The sequence below is a fragment of the Muntiacus reevesi genome, chromosome 3 (assembly GCF_963930625.1).
Source record: "Muntiacus reevesi chromosome 3, mMunRee1.1, whole genome shotgun sequence".
NCBI classification, from domain to species: domain Eukaryota; kingdom Metazoa; phylum Chordata; class Mammalia; order Artiodactyla; family Cervidae; genus Muntiacus; species Muntiacus reevesi.
Window position 1 is genome coordinate 41,685,459 of NC_089251.1, and position 14,787 is coordinate 41,700,245.

The following is a 14,787-nucleotide window of genomic DNA, read 5'->3' on the forward strand; positions in this document are numbered from 1 at the left end:
TTATAGGTTTTGACAAATATGTGATGGCATGTATTATACAGCATTATCATATAATATTATATATACAGTATCATACAGAGTAATTTCACTGTCTTAAAATCTTCCGTGTTCCACCTATTCATCCTTCTCCCCTACAATCCCCAATCTCTGGCAACCACTGACGTTTTTATTGTCTCCATAGTTTTGCCTTTTCTAGAGTTGAAGTCACACAGTATGTTGCTTTTCCAGGGTTCCTTCTTTCACTTAGAAATACAGATTTGTTTCTTCCATGTCTTTCCATGGATGGAATGAGGTTTGATAGCTCATTTCTTTTTAACACCAGATAATACTCCTTATCTGAATATACCACAATTTTTTTATCCATTTACCTACTAAAGGATATCTTGGTTGCTTCCAAGTTTGGGCAATTATGAATAAAACTGCTATAAACATTTCCGTGCAAGTTTTTGGGTGGACATACGTTTTCTGCTCATTTGGGTAAATATCAAGATTGCTTGATCATATGGTAAGAATATTCTTAGCTTTATAAGAAACTGCCCAACTGTCTTCCAAAACAGCTGTACTATTTTACATTCCCATCAGAAATGAAGGAGAGTTCCTGTAGCTCCACGACCTTACCAGCATTTGGTGGTATTCAACTTGAATTTGAAATAAAAAATCGGGGGAATTCCTTGGTGGTCCAGAGGTTAGTACTTAGCGATCTCACTGCCAGGGTCCAGGGTTTGATCCCTGGAGAGGGAACTAAGATCCTACAAGTTGTGCAGTACAACCAAGAAAAAGAAAAAGAAATAAAAAATCTGAATACATTACAAGCTGACGGTAGTCTCGTGTTTGCCAGTTGGATTTCTCTCCTTATACACAAAACTGCTTAGGAAGACATATGAAAACCAGCAAGTTACTTGGTAAACAGGAAGGCTGAACTAGAGGAATTACCAGAATCCTCTTAATGTCTGGCATCAGTCCTAGTGTCCTGTGTCCTCAAAACAACTCTCTAGGACTTTGTCAGCTGGCAAAGAGATGTTATTTTTTTCATTGGTTCATTAATTCTCCAACTGATTGTGACTTTCTGTACAAAATATCAGACCTGGGGCCATTCCTTCTCTTGCAGGCAAAGAAGGAACCATTTTTGTGCCATGGACCTCTTCAACTATCTAGAATAGCCTACAGAACCCCTTTCTTGGATCCCTTTTTGGAATAATGATTTCAAATGCATAAGATAAAATGAATGGGATTATAAAGGAAATTCAATACACATAGCAACATGTAAATTGTGATTTAATAATACACATTTCTCTATTAAAATATTAATTAACCTGATCTAATGGTGATAGCTATAGTAATTTTGAAAAGATAATGAGTGTTAATGCAGAAGAACCAGAGACCAAATTGCCAACATCCATTGGATCATCAAAACAGCAAGAGAATTCCCCCCAAAAAATCTACTTCTGCTTTATTGACTATGCCAAAACCTTTGACTGTGTGGATCAAAACAAAGTGTGGAAGATTCTTAAAGAGATGGGAATACCAGACCACCTTACCTGCCTCCTAAGAAATTTGTATGCAGGTCAAGAAGCAACAATTAGAACTGGACATGGAACAACAGATTGGTTCAAATAGGGAAAGGAGTCCATCAAGACTCTACTTATTTAACTTATATGCAGAGTACATCATGAGAAATGCTGGACTTTCATCCAAGCACATGCTGGAATCAAGATTGTCAGGAGAACTATCAATAACCTCAGATATGCAGATGACATCAACCTTATGGCAGAAAGTGAAGAACTAAAGAGCCTCTTGATGAAAGTGAAAGAGGAGAGTGAAAAAGTTGGGTTAAAACTCAACATTCAGAAAACTAAGATCATGGCATCTGGTCCCATCACTTCATGGCAAATAGATGGGAAGACAATGGAAACAATGACAGACTTTATTTTCTTGAGCTCCAAAATCACTGCAGATGGTGACTGCGGCCATGAAATTGAAAGACGCTTACTCCTTGGAAGAAAAGTTACGACCAACCTAGACAGCATATTAAAAAGCAGAGACAATACTTTGCCAACAAAGGTCCATCTAGTCAAAGCTTTGGTTTTTCCAGTAGTCGTGTATGGATGTGAGAGTTGGACTATAAAGAAAGCTGAGTGCAGAAGAACTGATGCTTTTGAACTGTGGTGTTGCAGACTCTTGAGAGTCCCTTGGACTGCAAAGAGATCCAACCAGTCAATCCTAAAGGAAATCAGTCCTGAATATTCTTTGGAAGGACTGATGCTGAAGCTGAAACTCCAATACTCTGGCCACCTGATGTGAAGAACTGACTCATTTGAAAAGACCCTCATGCTGGGAAAGATTGAAGGTGGGAGGAGAAGGGGATGACAGACGATGAGATGGTTGGATAGAATCACGGACTCAATGGCCATGAGTCTGAGTAAACTCCAGGAGCTGGTGATGGACAGGAAGGCCTGGCATGCTGTAGTCCATGGGGTCGCAGAGTCGGACATGACTAAGTGACTGAACTGAACTGAACTGAACTGAAGACATGCGCAGCAGTTTTTATATGATTTGAAAATATCTGAAGTTTCTACTGCTGACAAAGTCATAGTTATTGGTGATATTGCTGTATTGGTTGTTTACATTTAAAATGGAATGGAATGCTAAATTCCAATTATACATTAAGGAAAAGAGATATATTAACTTTTTCCCACTCATGTTCATGGAGCCCCTGACTTTTTCCCTCAGGCCTCCAGTTTGAGAACCACTGCTTTAAGCATATTTTGCCTGCGTCTGCTTCCCTAATAGCTCAGTTGGTAAAGAATCCGCCTGCAATGCAGGAGACCCCAGTTAGATTCCTGGATCTGGAAGATTCCCCTGGAGAAGGGATAGGCTACCCACTCCAGTATTCTCGGGCTTCCCTTGTAGCTCAGCTGGTAAAGAATCCGCCTGCAATGCAGGAGACCTGGGTTTGATCCCTGGGTTAAGAAGATCCCCTGGAGAAAAGAAAGGCTACCCACTCCAGTATTCTGGCCTGGATAATTCCATGGACTGTATAGTCAATGGGGTAGCAAAGAGTTGGACACAACTGAGTGACTTTCACTTTCACTTTTCTTTGCCTGTATCTGTTGTACATGGTTTTTATCATTGAATTTTCTCCCGTTTCCAAGTCCTGTTTGCACAGGAGCTTCTCTTCCAGGAAGCCTTCTCAGGTTCATCTGAGCAGGTTCCTTCCCTGTGATTCCTTCCCAAGCACAATGAGCTTCTTCCTTCTCATTTTGCCCACAGTTATAGCATCCTATTTGTGTGTTTTCCCCCTTTAAAAATATTAAACCTGGGACTTCCCTGGTGGTCCAGTGGCTACAAATCCACCTTGCAATGCAGCGGATGCAGGTTCCACCCCTGGTCAGGGAACTAAGATCCCACATGCCCCAGGGCAGCTGAGCCTGTTTGCTGCAACTAGAGAGTCCACATAACACAGCAAAGGTCCTGCACATACCACAACTAAGATCTGACACAGTCAAATAAATATAAATAAATGAATAAATGTTTTTTTAAATGTAACTTTTTCCTGATAATATAAATAATATGGGTTCATTGGAACAATTTTGAACATAAAAGGACAAGGGAGACAATGAAAATCACTCAGACCCCCGTTCTTTGAGATAACCACTGCTCATATTGTTTTTGTTTAGTTGCTAAACAATTGTATCTGACTCCTTTGCAACTCCAAGGAACACCAGACTCCTCCGTCCATGGGATTTCCCAGACAAGAGTACTAGAGTGGGTTGCCATTTCCTTCTCTAGGGGATCTTCCCCACCAGGGATAGAACCCTCAACTCCTATAGTGGCAGGCGGATTCTTTACCATCTGAGCCACCAGGAAAGTCCAATGTTCTTATTAGGTTAGAATAAATTCTCCTTGGTCCCTGTGTGATGTCTTGGTATGTGTTGGTCTCCCCTGCTAGAATGTAGCCCTACAGGTGGGGAAGGGTGGGAGGGGAAGAAACTTGCTGGTGTTAAAGGAAAAATAAACTCTGAGGGCCTAGGAGTTGAGCATTGAATGGATTTTTTTTTTTCCTCTCCCAAGAGAGCCTGATCTATGGGGGACGAGACTGGGAAAATTTGTCCTTTAAAAGCAAAAATCCTGCTCATCATCTCTGTCCGATATTAATAAGCTAATCAGTGCTGGGTTTGTTGGTTGGGCAAATACTGGGCTCTGTGGGGTGCCCACCCTGGGCTTCGGTGTCCATCTGCCTTCTATGGCACTCAGGTCTATCAGCGGCTGGGTGGCCGTTTCAGGCACCATAATTGGTGTCTGCTCTTCCCCGGGGACCTGGCGTATAGGGGATGCTCAGTAAATGTCTGCTGAATCTTTATTCCCCATTATTCCCTCCATGTTCCACTTTGTGTTAATGTTTGAAACCCCTCCTTCATCTCTTTGACACTGTCCACTCCTAGTTCTCTTAAGTAACTGACTTCCCTTCTTTCATCTCTGAGAGACCTCCTTAAGTTTTTCTATACCTCAGTGGTGATTCCATACCGTTTTTCATTCATTTAAAAAATGAATGAAAATTGGTCAGTGATGTCTGTTTACTTGGTTTTAGTCCTTCTCCCCAACTAGAATAACAAATCATTGAGAGCAGAGACAGGGCTCCTCCAGTCACATGTCCATCTCCCAGGAAACAATTTGTGGTCTATCACAGGTGCCCAGTAAACACTTATTGATAGAACTTAAAATGAATGATTAAGTAATTTCTCAGACCAAATCCTCCTTCTCATCATAGGCTAGAAGACTTTCCTGGTGAGTCTGGGTATTAGTGTTCAAGTCCATTTCTTTTCCTTTTTGGCTGCTCTGGCCCTTCACTGTGGCATGAGAAGGCTTCTCTAGTTTCAGCACGCAGGCCTAGTTGCCCCACGTCATGTGGGATCTTGGTTCCCTGAAGGAATCGAACCTGTGTCTCCAGCATTGGAAGGTGAATTCTTAACAACTGGACCACCAGGGAAGTTCCACATGTCCATTCTCATTGCAGAAAACCAATCTGCACTAATGTCTGCCTAAGCCCTTCCACTTTCTTGGCTCCTCTTCAACACAGGTGTTCTAATAACTCAGTGCTGGTTTTGTGCTCATGACACATTTTCAATTCCTGAAATTTGGTTGTGCACTCGAAGAAATTTAAAGATTCAGAACAAGACTAAAGAAGTAAACAGTGATTACAAAACGATGTCTTATAGTAATTATAAAATTATCTATGGTTCCCGTGATGGGATCAACATTTTACCTCCCTGACAATGCATCTACATATATCTATCCATATTCTAACATTAGATGTCGCTTCTTTAGTACTGTAATTCTAGTAATTTAGTACTAGATTTAGTACTAATTTAGTACTGTAATTCAAGCAAGTTGCACAGACGCAAGTTGTGTCCACACCAAGTTACAATACTCATTGACTGATGCTGTGGCAGTGATTTTATGTCTCATCATAGCAAAAATACATTTTACACATGATTCTGAATTCACCCACCTATGCAGGTTTGGCAGCTTACCACTCCCATATCATGGTGCCAATCTATTGACTGTCAGTATTCTGATGCTTGGCCTGACCCAAATGCAAGAGAGCCACTATTGACCCACATGGGTTCCTCATTAAATATGTATCTATAAAGTGAGGGTATGGAGCCCTCTGTACATATGGGCAGTGGTTGCAAAGATCCTATTGAGTGTATTTCTAATTGTTAGGTAGAGCTGGGAATTTCTCTCCAACTGTGTAAATGGCAAAGGGTGGATAAAGAGAACTAAGAGTAAGCCAAATTTGCCACAGCCAAAGCAAGAACTGTATGAAGAACAGGCGTAACAGGTCAGCCACACCCAATAAACAGAGTGAAAGGAGATTAAAAGCCAAGATCAGCTAACTGTCCAGTAGAGCTCCCTAAAGACTCCCATCCACCTGCTGTCCGCTAGGAAACCAACCCTTGTTTAATTATAATGAGACGGTACCAGACATAAGGAGAGAAGTAGTCAACTGAAGCAGGATATTCTAGGGTTAAGACATGGTGGGCATCAATGGAATATTACTCAGCCATAAAAAAGAATGTATTTTGAGTCAGTTCTAATGAGGTGGATGAAACTGGAGCCTATTATACAGAGTGAAGTTAAGTCAGAAAGAGAAACACCAATATAGTATATTAACGCACATATATGGAATTTAGAAAGATGGTAACAATGATCCTATATGCAAGGCAGCAAAAGAGACATAGATGTAAAGAACAGATTTTTCAACTATGTGGGAGAAGGTGAGGGTGGGAAGATATGATAGAATAGCTTTGAAACATATATATTACCATATGTAAAATAGATGACCAGTGCAAGTTCGATGCATGAAGCAGGGCTCTCAAAGCCAGTGCTCTGGGACAACCCGGAGGGATGGGGTGGGGAGGGAGACAGGAGGAGGGTTCAGGATGGGGGGATACGTGCACCTGTGGCTGTTTCATGTTGATGTATGGCAAAAAAAATCACAATATTGTAAAGTAATTATCCTCCAATTAAAATGAACAATAACAACAAAAAAGACATGGTAGACATGAGGGCAGAGAGAAGAGATACTTGAGCAAAGGACAGAGAAGAAGACCACAGGGTTGTGGTGCATGTGGGTTATACTGCGCACCATGTTGTTGAGGTCAGCTGACTCCCATTAGGAGTACACCCTGCCAGGAAGGATTACACATGGGTTATCAAGTGGGAATAAAGTGGAAGTATTTGGATACATGGCTTTGGCCTTTCACTAGGGGTGATCTTGATCGGTGGGGTCCTGCTGGGCTCCAGATGATGATCTTGAGAGTGTGAGCCAGTCATTAGGCATCACTGATACACCAGGTCTCTCTCATATCATCAACGCTTTGTTATTTAAGTATGTTAATATCTCTGTAGTGGCTCATACAAGTACCAGCCTCCTCCCCCCTCTCCTCACTTCTCACTTACCTATGATTTCACATCTTACAAGGTCTTCAACTAAAAAAAGGTGGGCTAAGAAATTCTGTGAAACCCCAAATAGTTTTACTTCTATACCTGTAAATGCTGGTTTAAGATTTTTTCCTGGGGAGATTAAAATGAAGTAATTGCATAAAATGAGATCTCATAATTTTCTGTACAGTTGAATTTCAATTAGTACTATCTATGAAAGCATCATCTGTCATACCATTAGTTATCAAGAATTAACTCTAGCAGAATGAAAAGAATAAAACAGTTATAGATATAAATAAAGACACAGGCATGCATTTTAAATTTAATATTCAGGTGAGGTCATTAAAAATAAACAGGAAGATTTATTGTTACCAGACAGTCTTGAGTTATTTTATCATGGAAAAAATTATAGAGTTTTGTATATTGAAATTCATGAATGCTAAGAAACAAACAAAAAAAAATTTTGTTGAAAGTTAACTATAAATTATTTTTAATAATACACAGACGGATGGATGTATTAGAGTAGAAATCAGAAGTGGAGAATCAGATAGCTATATCTGCTTAAACCAAAAGAAAGAAAAGATTTCACTCACTCATTGCTAACTAGGTACTGTAGAGAAACTGGGGAATTTTGAGTAGTGACACTAGATCGAGTGTTTCTAAACTCCTGGTCTTCATCAAGCCAAAGTTACTAATCTCCCTCTTGTGTTATACTGGGCATAGGAAAAAAATGGCTTCAATTTCAAAATCAGGTCACTACATCAACAGTTTTTAAATCAATTTTTATAGTTTAATGGCCGATTTCCTCACAGTTCACCAAAACACCAGCTCTTGACCTATTTATTTCTTTCATTTAGATCAAATAATAGGCTATAAAGAGTCTTGAACCTATTCTACACTTGTGAGTTAAATGAGGGTTCTTTTTGAAAAATCTTTGATTATTCCATATACCTAAACAAGGTTGCAAGAAATAGCCCTATTTGAATGCCATTCATTTATTTTTTGTATAACAGCATAGACATTTAGAGCTAAAGGGATCTTAGAAATAAACTAGTCTGTATCAGTCAGGAATATGGATTTTATGATTGACAGAATACGATCTCAAAACATCTTAGGCAAAAGGGAGAGTGGATTGGAATCAATCTTCGTGTCCCATTTGACTGCAGATCAGGCAATATACATGGGTCTCATGGTCCAAATGCCACCAGAGTGATCTCCTACATCTGCTTTTCACTGCAAGTTAGCACTTTGACTTTATGTGGCAGAGCCAGGACTGCCGAGTGGTTGTGAGGCCCATTCTACACACTTTACCTGGAGATGGTGACGCTTTTCACAGTTCCAGTTCAACAACAAAAACAAACAAACAAAACATCTCAAGAGAGCTTTCTGATTGGTCCAGCTTCGGTCAGGTGCCCCTCCAAACTAATCAGTGATGGCCAGGGAGAGGAATGAAGTCCTGTAAGAAAATGGAGGTCCAACACTTGGGGTGTGGGAGAGAAACAGTTCCTGGAAGAAGGGAGGGAGATGATGGGCAGACACCCCCCAAAAATCCGTTCTGACTCATTTTACAGATGTGGAAATTTAGACTCAGGGAAATTAAGTGACTTACTCAAGGTCACAGCTTGTTCTTAAACTTGGCTCATCTGGCAGTTGGTCAAACACTTGCCTCACTCCCCCACACTGCTGCTCATTCTGTGCAAGCTTCATTTCAAGCTCTTTCAGCAGAAAGACAGCAGGCTACGGGTGAAAGAGGGTGGAATTAAGGGTCTTATGTTAAACTTCTTCTCAGTCTTATGCTAAATTTTTAACTTCACCAGTCTTTCTGTTGTCTAGTTTTGCTTTATTTTCTTAGTGAGGAAATGGACACCTGAAGCAGGAATCCCCCTTCTGCCCTTGTCAGTCCCAGGGGCTTCAGCCAAGCTGAAGTTACATAATTATCACCATAACAGCCTACACTGGAGAGAGGACTCACAATGCGCCAGAGACTGTGCTTTTGATACATTCTCTCATTTAAGTCTCCTAACAGCCCTGTGAGAGAAGCATTAATATCATCATCATCCTATTTTGGGGCTTTCCAGGTGGCACTAGTGGTAAGAACCTCCCTGCAGGAGATGTAAGAGACTCGGGTTTGATCCCTGGGTGGGGAAGATCCCCTGGAGGAAGATATGGCAACCCACTCCAGTATTCTTGCCTGGAGAATCCCATGGACAGAGGAGCCTGGTGGGTTATAGCCCATAGGGTTGCAAAGAGACGTGACTGAAGCGACTTAGCACGCATGCATCTCATTTTGCAGTAAGAAAACTGAGGCAGAGAGAGGTTAATTAACTTGTTGAAAGTTGTAGAGCTAGGAAAGGATGTAGGTATTATTGGAACCCAGGCAGTTTGATTCTAGGCCCATTGAAGGCCTGATTGTGTCTGAGACTCCTCAGGTGCCTGCTGACCTAGAGCAGGTTCAAGTCTGGAGATAAACTGTTTAGGCTTTGGAGCTAAATTAGGGTTTGAGAGTTGGTCAACTACTCACTAGCCTTGCGATTTTGGGCAAATAAGTTCTTAGCCATTAATCTTTGCCTTTTTTTTTTTTTTAATACTTATTTTTATTTATTTATTTGGCTGCTTTAGATCTTAGTTGCTGCATGTGGAATCTAGTTCACTGACCAGGCATCAAACCTGGGCTTCCTGCATTGGGATTGAGGTGTCTTAGCCACTGGACCACCAGGGAAGTCCCCTACCTTGGTTTTCTTATGTGTAAAGTGAAGGCAGTAATATCTGCCTCAAAGTCTTGTAAAGATTGAGTGAGATAAAATGTTAGAGCCGACAGCAGAGTGCCTGGCAGAAAATAAACTTCAAAAAGGTCATTTTAGTTTTGAGTCTTAATCTTGGGGGCTGGGTCTGACTTTTGGGCACCCAAATCCTTACACTTTTTTGAAGAGTATGAGAGTAGCTTATGTAAATAGGATTGCTCATGACCTGAAGCTTGACCTTGATCCACCTTCAACCTGGACTGACTGGAGGAAAGTGGGTTTGGTAACTCAGGAAGGCATGTGGACATGGTGGCAGAAGGGAGGAGACCCTTGCCCTCCACAGACAATGTTGAAAAAGACAAGGCTGCCAGTTACCCTCTACTTCCTTCTCATCAATCAGGTGACTCCTTCTTTCCTTTGGAGGATATTGCTGTGGTCCTTGCTTTTTTCTTTCCTTTGTCATGGCTGCACCAGGTTTATTTCTGATATAATCTGATTTGTGCTATATTCAGGCCCCTCCCAACCTGAGGGTTGGCCCTGGCAGAGCAAAATGCCTCCTGGATCTGTGTAATGATTGCATAAGTCCAACCTTACTTCCAGTCTCTCACATCCATTCTCACCTCCAAATATTTTAGCCACAAAAGGTATGCCTTTTGTTAAAACTTTAATCAGTCTTTGCCTGGATTTTTTTCAGGTCCCAGGTCTAGGCTGATAAAGGGTTGCACTTTGTACTCCAGACAGGACCCACAGGAAAGAGGCGAGTGGTCAGCCATTCCACAGATAGGAACAAGAGCAAAAAGATGACCAAAGAGATGACACGATGGATGAATGAAAGATGTCAGTGTCCTTTTAAATACTGTAATGATCAAAATTTTCTTTAGAATGTGTGTGCATGTATCTTTGTATGGAAGTCATATTTGAAAATACCTCACCCCCCCCCCCCACCCCGGCTTTCCCTACATGCCTTTTTATTGTAAGCAAGCAGCCCAGCACCCAAGACATTACAGAAGTTTGTGATTCCTTCAGCTAAGATGGCTTGACCTATATATAAGTAGAAAAATCCCAGCTAGTCCAGACTCTCTGAAAGTGGAACTATATAACACATTTCCCTGAGATAAAATGCCATGAAATCCTCTTGGTTTTTTCCAGGAACCCTTGAGTCCTTAAAGGGATAGAACTTAAGGCAATGGGAAGAGGAAAAAAAACAAAACAAAACTTGTGCAACCTGTGAAAGAAAAACAAAAGAAAGAACTGAAGGGAGCAGATTATGAGAAAGATTGAAATAAAATAAACAGAAAAGGACAAGGAAACCCAACGGAGGAGCCAATCAGAAGCGGGAAGGAACTGCACCACACACACACACACACACACACACACACATTTTCAAGAAAAAGGTGCAAAGGAAACAAAACTGTTTGTTGTGGAAGAGGGAAGGGGGGTGGGGAGGGAGAAAAGAATCAAGAGAGAGGCAGATTGAAATCTCAAGATCTAGACCGGGTCAAGCTGGAAGAACTGGCAGAGTAAGAACCAGGGACTTGGTGGGGAATCCCATAGCGATCTGTTTACAAAAAGATAGGCCTATGGAAATTCCACAAGTGACTTTTGAGATTCAAATCCGAAATAGAGAAGGACCCAAAGCACACACTATCTATAGTGTGTATTTTAACCGCCGGACGAGCTTCTATCTAGAGGAAATTCTCCCTAGCCTTGAACAGACACTGAAATTTTACATTTCAACAGACCTAACAGCCCTCCACGTGGCCTCCAACAGTGCCTGGGGGGCCGACCAGTGGCCGCGGTCCCGCTCCCCTCGCTCCCGGGGCCCCGCGGGAACGCGCAGCGCGCCGGGGCCGCCCCCTCGGAACTCCCCTCGCATTGTCTGTGCGCCAGGGAGTCTCCGCTTCCCCGGCGCGCTCCGCGTTATTGTTCTCCCTTCGCCGCGGGGAGAAGGGAGGCACCGCTGGGAAGGGGGCGGCGGCGGCGTGAGGCGGCCACCTGGGCAGGGGCGCCTGGGTCCTGGGGTCGTGCACCCGGGGGTGGGTCCGTCCGATGCCACCTGGGGCGGGGGTGCCGGGAGGATGCGGGGGCCGCCTCGCGCCTCCCCGGGCCCGCTCCCGTCCGGCAGGTCCCCCGCTCCTGGGTGACAGCCGGACAGGCTGGGAGCGGGAAGCCGGGCGGGCGTCCCGCTGCCGCGCAGTGGCTCCCGCGGCCGCGTGGCCGCTCGCAGCTCGGGGGAGGGACGCTGTGACGCACCCTCCGGTATTAGAACACTTCACCTTCTATTTATAGACACTCCTCCAACCGCAGACCTAGCTCTCCTTCCCTCCGTCGTGAAGGAAAGGACGAAAAATCCTACCTAGAATGGAAGCTCCTAATACGCAGTGATAAAGAAGAATTCCATTTTGCGCATTCCTTTATAATTCCAACTATTAATTGCAGGTCTAGGGAGCTCTCTCTGGCACAGGGAATTTCTGAAGCTTTAAAACCTAGGTGACTTTATTTTACATGTCTCCTAAACATGTCAAATAAATTCGTCTCTTGTGAGTTCATGAAATATTCGCCAAGAATTTGCTCAAACTGGGTACGGCACAAACCCACTGAATTCAGAGAAAGTATGTTTCTAGCTGACTTTCTGTATTTACTAAAAACTAGTAATTCTAACCATAAAATTTATTTGGGAGGGGACGTATATAGAGGGAAAATATCGCACATTTCAAACAAAAGTAAAGTTTGTCTTAGGGTTCTGGTTGTTGTTGTTGTTTTAATTGGCACTTTTGGATACTGACTTTATGCTCTTAGATGTACACCATCCATGTAATTATAGTTGATTAAAAATAATTCTTACCTAGTCATAGTAACATTTGCAGTAATTAAAACAGGGGATTTTTTAAAACTGTAATTTATTTCTCATAATTTGGTTGTTTGTGCTGCAGTCAACACTTAAAAGGAAGACTGATCATTATCTTTCATCTTGGTTTCTATTCAGTTTCACTTTCTAAACTCTAGAGTCAACCAAAGAAATACTGCCCTTTACATTTATTAATAAAAAAGATATACATATGTAAATATAGGCATTTTTTATGCCTTTTTGAAAGGCTTTTTTTAGAGCCACAAAATTGAGAGCAATGTACATAGATTTGCCATATAACCTGTGCCCCTACCCAAGCATAGCCTCGCCCATCATCATTATCACTCACCAGAATTATACATTTTTTACCAAGGATGAGCCTACTTTTACAAATCAGTCACCCAAAGTCCATCATTTACCTTAAGGTTCTTTTCTGGCCTTGTGCATTCTATGGGTTTGGACAACTGTATAATGACAAATATTCATCTTTATAATACAAAGTCTTTTCACTGCTCTAAAAATCCTCTAAACTCTCTATAGGTCCATTTTTAAAAGCCTAGCTAAACCACAGATTGCTTACCATGCAGGCAATTCTAAGACCGCAAAATGCAAGCAGAATACCCAGTGTCCATTCCTGCTAACACCTAGTGTATAAAGTAAGGGGTATCTGTATGTAAAAGCAATATAGTTGACCATTGAACAAAGCAAGGAGGTTGAAACACACTGACCTTCCTATGCCCCGTGCAGTCAAAGATCCCAGTATAATTTAGAGTGGGCCCTTCATATCCTCAGGGCTTCCATGGTGGCTCAGTGGTAAAGAATCTGCTTGTGATTCAGGAGATGCCAGTTTTATCCCTGAGTTTCGAAGATCCCCGGAGAAGGAAATGGCAACCCACTCCAGTATTCTTGCCTGGAAAATCCCATGGACAGAGGAGCCTGGCCGGCTATGGTCCATAGGGTCACAAAGAGTTGGACATGACTGAAGCAACTTTGCACACACGCACACAGTTCAAACCTTGTTCAAGGGCCAACTGTATTATAACTTGATTTTGCTATACAAAAATCACATGCTATTACTGTAGAATCATTTAATAAAGTTTAAGAGCAACCACAATAGCAGTTGTTTGCTGCTGCTGCTGCTGCTGTTAGTGCTTTATAAAATATCCATTTGATAGTAGGTCACCCTGTGAAAGACAATTTGGCAATAGTCATCACATTTTAAAACATATTAATATTTGTCCTTGGACCCAGCGATTCCACTCCTGGGAATATATGCTACAGATGCAGTACACACATGTGAAGTCATTGGTTTGTTGCAGTGTTTGTACTAACAAAAAGTTAGAAACAGTATAAATGCCTTATAATTATGATACATCCACATACATCCATATTCCATAGGCTTGAAGAAGATTAAAGCAACCTCTTTTTGTGCCGACACACTGTTAAGTGAAAAAAGAAAGGTGCAAAAGCAGTATAAAATATCATCAATTACATCACAAAAATAAATATAATGCTATGTTAATTTTATAAATATCAAATTATATTTACATGGAAATATTTATGAAACTGGTAGCAGTGTTTGCCTCCTGTGAGGTAACTGAGAGGCTAGAATGAGAGACAAACATTTTTTATTATCTATCCTTTTGTATCTTTGAATTTTGTTCCATATGGATGTATCATCAATTTGCAAGTTTTTAGTCTAAAATTACATTTAAATTCCTTTCTAAATTTACCCACATATGATAGGTCTGTCTTTAATTTGTAGAAGTTCTACATTTGGGATTATTATTATTTTAGAGAAGTTTACTGTGATGAAACAATACTAAATTAAACTAAACTAAGCTAAACTTTTATCCTCAGCACTCTTTTATCCTAGCTCTACCTGATCTGTGAGTCATCAGAGAAATGCTTTACCCAGAGGTTGCTAGTATGCTATTGCCAGTACTTTAAAAGAAGGTTCTCAGTTACTGATATATTTTTTTCTGTATTTTTGTGGCATGTTATGAATGGGAGTAATGACAAAGTTAATGGTCTATTGAGTATCTATTATAAAATAATTAAATATTTTTTTTATAACTCATCTATTTTATTTTGCATTAGACTGTCACTTAATGCAAGGGACTGTTTATCAGAAGTCATATTTCCTACAATGACTTTTTGTGCTAGAGATCAAGTGGTTAGGTTTCAAACTATTCCAGTGGGATAATGGTACACAGAGTGTTTCTGCTTCTGTTTAAAAAGTGAAAAAACAGA